A 9,740-nucleotide genomic window follows, 5' to 3' on the forward strand; every position below is an offset into this window, starting at 1 on the left:
CAAGTATCCGAAAAGAAGGGGAAGACCCAATGGGGACAATACTGCTTGATCAAGCCAAGTATCCAAGGGGAAAAGACCATTAAAACCACAAAGGGGGGATTACATCTACCGGTTTGTAGGCAGAAAACCACGGAAAAGTAACCAGTCATCATCGGGATGAGCAAAAAGGGTTAACTCCAACAAGGGGAGGAACGTGGGATTTTACAACTACCAGCTAGTGGGTAGAAAACCACAAAGATAGGACTTACAACTACCGGTTTGTAGGTAGAAGCCCATAAAGAAAGGACTTACAGCTACCGGTTTGTAGGTAGAGGCCAATGGAAAAGTAACCAGTCATCATCGGGATGAGCACAAAGGGTTAACTCTACCAAGGGGAGGAATGTGGGATTTTACAACTACCAGCTAGTGGGTAGAAAACCATAAAGAAAGGACTTACAACTACCGGTTCGTAGGTAGAAGCCAACAAACAAATTCCGCCATGGGATGAAAGTGGAATTTTACAACTACCGGCTAGTGGGTAGAAAACCACAAAGATAGGACTTACAACTACCGGTTTGTAGGTAGAGGCCACAAATTCCGCTGAGGATAAGATGAAAGAGTGCCGGTTAGTGAGCAACTATTCATTTATGCCCCAGGGAAGCACAAGAGACAGTCGACGGGTAGCCAGTTTAGGGTCGATCCAAAAAGGCAGACTGAAACAAGACTCATCCCAATGAGGAAAGAACTCAATAGGGAAAACCCATCCCATGTAGGGAGGGAACGGAAGCAACCGTCATCCACGAGGGTGTATCTCAGTGGGGAAATGGCAGGAAAGGATAGACACTTTCTGCTTAAGGGGTTGGACTCTACATGGAGAGATTTGTATTACCAAATAGCAAGAGGTAACAATCAACAGATACCCGGCAACAGCTGCAACATGAGTATCCAAATGCTATGATTATGCATGTATGCATTCTACCTAAAATGTATGATGAATGCTGACAAACAGACATGCTCAATACGCGGGTCCAGGGATCAACCACCCGGTACCACTCATCCGGAGGGAAAACCAAAGTCATCATCCTGCAGGGGAGGAAGAGCCACAAGAGGCTTCCGGAGGGATCGTCGGTCACAACCGGAGAACAGAGTTCAACATACAGGCGTACGTGCCACAACAACTCGTGATGAAAATCTGAGATACCGAGAAGCAACCAGATCTCTGATGAGAAATACAAAAGCATTGATAAAGCTCCTCATGCCAACAACTCCGCTGGGGGATCCATCTGAGGGCATGACATAGTACTGGGATGTTGATCTACCAAATACTGAATCTTCAAAGAAAAACACCCATGCTGGGGGGAGATGAAGACTGCTCTGCTGGAGAGGCGAAAGTTGAAGTCTTCAGTAAACACTCTGCTAGGGGAGCTGCCCCACAATAGTATTTCAACAGCAACCTTGCTGGGAATGCCCCGCGGTAGGGCTCAAACAGCACTCTACTGGGGATGCCCCACAATAGAGCTAACAGGGATTTGGAGGAAGAATCTGTACTGCCGGGAACATGAAGGTGAATAACTTCAAACGACACTGCATCGGGCAACTTCACTGAGGAGAGACCATACGAGGTTCTGCAGGACAAAGATACAGTCATGCTCGAGATACGAACAATTGTCTTACCTGTTGGTAATCATACCACCCCCGGGAGAGCACTGTGGGTCTCCTAAGTATTCTTCCATCATTGTGAATGTTCACTCTGTTTAAGAACAGTTTTTGAAAAATTTGTTTATTTTGAAAACAATGATACTTTATCAATTAAAACATGCAAAACGTTTGTTGAGTTGAAACAAATAAGAGTGCAAATAATTGGCTAAAAGCTCAAATTGATGTGATGGAATGGTAGTCTGCAAAGGGCGAGACTCCATAGATCTGTACAAGTCTGAAATCGGTGATATATATTGGAGAGGGCTACATTGAACATAATGACCTTTCCTCTACCATTCCGAATTTTCGATGTATTCAGAGCTTCAGTCGACGATGAATCGAGAATCCCTGACGGATGACAGATATACAGCACAGTCTTGTCAAGATGCAGTTACTTGCCAAACCCCTAATTTTGCCTAGATTGCCCCAGTGTGAGGTGATCAATCTAGCGGGATGCAAATTCGTTTTTCAATGTCTCTAACTTTTGCCTGGATCGCCCTTTCGGGTTTTCAATCCACCGAGACGCTCCTTTTTTGCCTAAGTCGCCCTTTGGGGTGTTCGACTTATCGAGCTTTTTGCTTTTTTGTTTTAGGCGAAGTATTTCTTGACTGCATCAGAGTTCCCAGAACGAGTGAACTTCCATCCATTGTTGTAAGTGTCAGAACACTGCCTGAAGAGGCTTTCTTGAAAACGTATGGACGTTCTTAGCTTGGAGTTCACTTGCCCCTGGAATTGGGCACGAAAGACAAGACTTTCTTGAGCACGAGGTCCCTCGGAACACACGAGGCTTGACCTTCTTAACGAATGCTTTTCCACTCTCTGCTGATATGACTGACCATGACACGTGGCAGTTGATCTCTTTTTCTTTCAGCTGGATTCAGCATCAGCCAACTTGGGACTTTGAGGGTGCTATCTTCTTTTGTTTTCTTTTGATTTTGCTTTTTCTTTTGATTTTGATTTGATTTCTTTTTGATTTTGCACCCTCCTCTTTCTTTTCTTTTTTTCTTCTTTTTTTTTTCTTTTTTTTTTTTTTGATAATGCCCCAGTTGGCTGTTCTGCTGATTCTCGAGATGCAGCTGAGTGTGATCTTCTTTTCTCGCTCAAGAAGTCGGGAAATCTCGTCAGGAATCCCTTCAACATCATCTTCGTCCGCTTCGAATACAGGGAATTCAAAATTGGGAGATGACGTCCGATCATTATGTTCAATGGGTTTGAGAAACAACCTGCATAAAGATTTTGATATGAAAAGCTCTTTGAAAATCAAACAAGACAATCATTATGCAGATGAAAAGATTGCTTTCATTCTTGTTTTTAAAGGTTTTTTGTGATCACCAATTTCATGCAAAAGTGAAAAGGGAAAATAAATGGAAAACAAATGTTTTAACATGAATTTATTTGAATGAAAATATCATTGCACAAAATGTTGCCAACAATGTCATCACTTCTCCTTTTGGCATGGGAGAAGGGTTTTTAAACAAAGTGATTATTACAAAGACTTATGAACAACTGTAGGAACGCCCACAGTGACCCAATTGTGATAGATCCCACCAGGGACGACAACTGTCAGTATCTCTTGCATCAGCAGCTTCGGGTTTCTGAACAACCCTTCTGCAGAAAAAAGTCGGCGCCAGCCCAGGACTTGTTATCTTCAAACTTGATTAGCATTGGGACCTAAGTCCTTCAAGATCAGAATACCTGACCTCACAAGGTCTTGAACCTTCATCTTCAGCTGGAAACAACTATCCACGTCATGACCAGGAGCACCCGAATGATACACACAATGCTGTTCAGGCCTATACCACCACCGAGGGTTGACGGGTATGGGCGGCGGGTCTCTGGGAGTGATCAAGTTCCACTCTATCAGAGTGGGATACAGTTCGGCGTAGGACATGGGGATTGGATCAAAAATGATCTTCTTCCTCTCATTACTTGTACCAGCTTGATTGTCAATGGGAGGCTGGTAAGCCTGCTGCTGAGGATGACATTGTGGACGCTGATGCTGCTGAGCTGGTCTTCTCGGCTGTTATTGAGTTTGAGTGGCTGGAATAGTTACAGCAGCGACTTGACGATATGATCCTCTGTTTGCACTCCTTCGGCGGTGCACAGCATTTGTTTCACTTTCTCCCCTTTTGGGTGCCCCAGAGGATGACTTCTTAGAACCGGAAGAACTTGAAGAGCCAGGATGGCGAACCGGAGCGCGGGTTGCTCTGATATTAACAGTCTCTGCAGCAAGAGGCTGTTCACTGATTCTGATCCTCCTCAATTCATCACTCACGGCATAATCATTGACGAGAATAGCGGTAGCAGCATTCTCGTGAACGGGTACATCCACTGGTGAAGCATGGTGGACTGGTGGAATCACGGCTTCCAGTCTCTGGGCTAAGGCACGCAGCTCCTCTTGCCCCTGAACAACCCCTTGCATCGTTGTTATGAACTGGGCCATGTTTGCCCTCATCTCAGCCAACTCAGTCTGAACCTGATCCATACTTCTCTGATGGTTGAGTCTGGTCGCGGTGCGGACGGTGATCAACAATCCTGTCTCAGTCGGGAACCAAAGCGAGGAGTCTTTCCCAAACATGTATGTAATGCAAGTATGTGCATGATATGCATGATGCGGATGCGGATGCTATTTTATCATGAATGGTCCTGATAAAGGATATGCGTATGCGAGTTAACTTTTTTTTCATTTTCATGCATTACTATTTTTTTGGAAAATAACCATGCTATGATGCAAATGATGGCGCCAAGACTGGCAGGAACTGGCATCTGAGGAACCATCTGAAACCCCAAAGTCATCTGAGGAGCTGGCATCTGAACCTAAGTCTGGAGAACTGAGTCACCATCTGAGCGAGTACCCTCAAATTCAGCCCAGGGATCCGAAATAAACGGAACCCTCTGATCAATACCAGGGTCAAACCTCCGGCGTCCAGAAATATAACTCGTAGTCACCATCAATACCAGGAGTCACCAACTGTACCTGTTAAAATGATCAAACCCTTCCCCACTCACGGGTGTCGTCTAGGCCAGGGTAAGGTCGAGAGAAACGCAACATAAATAACCTTTCGCAGAATATCATCCTGTGCACACCCGATGTATGCACCGATAATATCCCACCAGGGTCTGAACTGCTCGTGATATCAATGTTCCGCTAAGTGGCGCCATACCACCCGCTTCCCATGAATCACTCTATTCCTAGGTTTCCTATATTTCACTCATAGCCTGGGTATTGGGCCTTTTACCTCGAGTAACTCCCACCCCCAAACAGAGAAACACAGCCAGCACAGTAGATGAAAATGAATGAATGCAAACATTAATGTACACAATAAATGCAAACAGTAAATGTACATATATACAAATGAATGCAATAAATACAACAGCAAACAGCAACCAAAGCCCTAACCTAGAGAGCGCTAGGAGAGACTCGCTCAGGGAAGATGGACCAGCATAGGTCAACTTCTCTATTTCCCCAGCAGAGTCGCCAGCTGTCGCATCGCGCGAAAAACCGGCGGGAAAAGAAAGAAACAACAGAGCCGCCACCGTGCGTTATTTATCCCAAAAGAGGGGAAAGGAAACGCTCGAAGTAAACCTAGGAAAGAACATGGTCTCGCGACCAAAGAGAATGGGTTCGGGAGTCGGTTATGCGAAGGGAAGGTGTTAGGCACCCTACGCATCCGTAGTACTCTACGGGATCCACGCACAGAAGGAAGGAAAATTGGTTGCTAAAACACTGCTCAAACTCACACACACTGGCTGAAAAGAGACAAAAGGAACTGACTGAAACTGAACTCGGCAGGAGGTCGCATCCTGGGCCTACTTAGTCTATCAGGCATAGACATCAGAGTCCAAGTAGTTCGGACTAGGGAGACAAAACATGCTCGCTAGGATATCGCATCCTATGCATACGTATCTTCTCGGACGAGAGAAGAATCAGAGCATTCGTAGCTCGGCTGACACGCACGCAAATAAAACAAAACACAGGCAAACGTGGAGCCCGACCGCCAATCACTGGACTTATGTCAGCATCCGAACCAAAACACACACAAAGAGGCAAACATGGAGCCCAAATGCCAATCACTGGACTTACATTGACATCCAAACCAAAACAACACAACAGATATATAGGGAGTCTGGGACTCAGCCTACAACTGTCAAACAAACACAAAAGAAAAGAAAGGGCGCCCGGAGAGATCAGCTCAATCTCCTGCCTACATACTTCATCTGGTATGAAGATCAGGGCGATGTAGTTCCCCTACGCAGGGACAAAGGTTCTAGCCTAACCAGATAACAGAGGGAGACACAACACTAGGGAGACTACGACTCGAGCCTAGATGTTGTCATGCAAAGATCAACCCTAAGTTAAGGTTTCTAGCTAAATGGCACAAGGGCCAGCCTATCCTAGACAAGGCTTGCACAGGAAGCAAGGGTCTCGATTGCAACGAGGGCAAGAGAAAGGGGAGGTCTCAATCACAACAAGGGTGAGAGAAAAGAGTTAGTGTTAGTGGTTAGTCAAACTCGGCAAGACATCGCGTCTCGTGCCTACGTATCTCATCTGAACATGAGAATCAGAGTTGCCGTAGTTCGGCCGAACAGTTCTAAGTATGGCTCACACAAGGGTTAAGCCACACAGACTTGACTTGCATAGGAAGCAAGTCAAGCACAAACCTATTGCACAAGGGCAAGCACAGACTAAAGCCTAAAGAGGCAAACAAAGCAATCACAAACACATACAGCATAAAATAAACACACCAACAAGGGGGCTCAAACATCAAAGGTTAGGCACTAGGGCCAACTGGAATAGGGTGAGTGTGCTCTTAACCTTGTCATTGAGAGGCTAAGGTGAAGCAGATGAACGGAGATGAGGGGTGTGCCTCATTGCTTCTATCTCAGATCAGAGAGAGCATCAAATAGAAAGTGGGGGAGTTCAGAAAGATGGAACTCTTTCCCCTTTATTGACTCGATTGATCTTGGGTTTTTATCTCAATGCTTCAACCATGTAATGGGAGCAAAGAGAGGACACACTGAATAGTGGGGGATAGGCTACTTATCCCTACCTTCCACCAATTGCCTTACTTGAAGGACTTTTCCTGCTTGGGACGATTTTAAACAAACACAGGCATTGCCTCTTAAGGAGGACTTCAGACAGTTTGCCCGGCCAAATTAACAAGCCGGGACTCCAGACTACATGAAGTAAAAGAGATTATACCTCAAGCAAGTTGCTAAAAAGCAAAGCAAAGCAAGTTCAGAGAACTTAAGCGACTAAAGTACCTGAAAAAGTCAAACCAATCAGTAAACAGTTCCACAGTTAAAACCAAAAGGAATGGATAAACAGTCAACTACAGAAGGTCGACTGTGCAAAGCAAGACTCAAACACATGAGTCAAACCATCTGCAAAACAAAGGTTAGTACATGATATGTAATCAAAACCAATCACATTTGCATGATCTCAATGGCAATGGTGCTTAACCTGAAACAGAAACTCAATAGTGAGCACAGAAGACCACTAGGACTAGCCTAGGGTCAAGGATGAAAGAAAAAGTCAAAGCAGCAAGTAAAAGTCAACCAAAGTCAAGGTCAAACAATTAGGAAGCAAACACAATTGGGCCCACATTCAAATCATGCATTATGATCATTTCATGAACATTTGAAGTCAAAGTAAGGCAAAGGAAAGCACACAAAAGTCAACAGAATGACTTGCATCAAAAGTCAACTCAAACAATCTCAAAAATTATGAAATAAATCACACTCAATCCTAACATCTAACATGGTATGCATGTAAAATTTCATGGCATTTGGATGAGAGGAAGGCAGGCAATTAAAATCATGAAGTCAAACCAAGTTCAAGCATGTACAATGAAAGTCAACAAGCATGGGTCAACTTCAAAAAATCATATCAAATTGAAAACAGAAGAGAAATGAATGAGATTAACACCAATGCAAAGCTCAAAGAGTCTAGTTATCACATATGACATTTCAAGGACATACAATATGGTATGAGAATTTCACAAAAGATTTGGCAAGGCATAGCACAAAAAGTCAACAAATGACCAAGCATGGAAGAAAATTCACAATCAAATGGAAAACAGCAAGATTAATTCCAATAAAATTCATACATCAATTAGACATGCAAGGGATCATTCATGCAAAAAATGGGGTCATTTGGATGTGGGGAAGTGTGTGAACAAAATTTGTGAAAATACATGATCATGGTATGACACCCAATGCAATACACAACTTCAAAAATTCATAACTCTCAATCCACCAATGATAAATGCACAAAGTCTATATGGAAATGAAGGTCAAGGAGTCTATTTTCACCACAAAAAATCTCAAAGGCATTGGATATAACATGAGTATTTCACAATTGAAATGGCCAAGGGTATCATTCATGCACACATGTGGAGAAAATAATTGTCAATTAAAAACCAACCAACGGAAAAAATAATTAAAATTCACATTTAAATACTAGACTCAATTGTGAACATCATGGAAAAAGAATCATGATTTTTGGATGAAAAATGAATTGGAAATTAATTATTGAAGTTGAGTGAAATAATTGGTGAAACATGAACAAAAGGCAAGGCAAAGTGGTCAAACCAAGGTCAATGGATGGCAATTGTGTAATATTCAACATTACTAATTGAAACGGCATCGTTTCAGGGGCGCCCAGGAAATGTCCTGATTGGCCTGCCCCCAATGAAACAGTGGCAATGGCAAAAACAACCAATCACCATTAAAATTCTGGGTTCTCATGCGATAAACCCTAGGGTTTTGGAAACAGGGAAATTGCAATCACACCAGCCAAGCAAAATTCGACCAACCCAACACAACAACATGCTACCGAAACGCATCATACAACAGACAAATGAAACACGAGTTCATGCATTCTGGGCAGGTTTCTAGGTTTTAAAGCAAACAAGCAATGTCCAGCAGCATCAAACAAATCAATATCTGTTGAACTCGAAAAGCAAGGCAAACAAATATGGCATTGGTATAAGCATGTTCATGCATCATCATCATCATGCAGCAACCAAACAACAACATTCCACATATTTCAACATGGATTTTCTGGACAACCTAAGGTTTAATAGCAGGGCATTTGCTCATGTTCAACCACATCAAACAAAACATGACTCGACCAAACCACACAACAGCATAGCAAGAACTTCATCATGCAACATCAACCAATAGACAAGACAAAATATAAATCGTGGGAAATCTGGGCATGATAGGGTTTAAACACAGCAGTATGGTTTATGCAGCAACAAACAGTATGTATCATGCATTTACATGCTTTCATCATAAACAACAGCAATGCGTATTCATGAGATTTTCTGGACATATTTAAAACAGCAACAGGGCATGCTCATTATCCAACTTCAAAACAATCATTCAAATACCAACAGATCAAACAGCAAGGCATTCACAGCTTTCACACAAATCATATGGTCTTTTTGAGCAAGTTCATGAGGTTTCAAAGTAGCAGTATATGTTCAACATTATCATAACACAAAACTCGAATAAGCAATCACAACAGCAGGGTATAGAAATGCTTCATGCAACATTTAGGGTTTGGCACTTACAGCAACATTCAGCTTCACAATCATGTGGGCATTATAAACAAAATCAAGCAACAGCATGGCATTGGCAAACATCATAAACTTCATGCAACCAACATCATAAACAAACAAGACAACAACAACCAAATAAGACCATGGAGAATCTGGACAGAATTAAGTTTTAAACAAGCAGCAGGTTTCAACATCATCTTCAATAATCGACCATGAACCAAAAATCCCAGAAACCACAATCAAGCATATCATTAGCTTCAGCATGCATCAAACCACATAAACATGGTAGCCATTTCCATTTAAACAACTTAAACAAACCAAATTGAAAGAAAATGTGTTCATACACACAAATGAAAATCCAAATTTCTTGGCCAGGACACCACCATTTTAAGCATGCTATAGTTTGTTGGAATCAGCTCAAGAAAACCTTTCATAAACATATCATGGCACAACAAATAATGGAGATCGATCACTTACCTATTTTTGAAGAAAACT

The sequence above is a fragment of the Lathyrus oleraceus genome, chromosome 5, assembly GCF_024323335.1.
Source record: "Lathyrus oleraceus cultivar Zhongwan6 chromosome 5, CAAS_Psat_ZW6_1.0, whole genome shotgun sequence".
NCBI classification, from domain to species: Eukaryota; Viridiplantae; Streptophyta; class Magnoliopsida; order Fabales; family Fabaceae; genus Lathyrus; species Lathyrus oleraceus.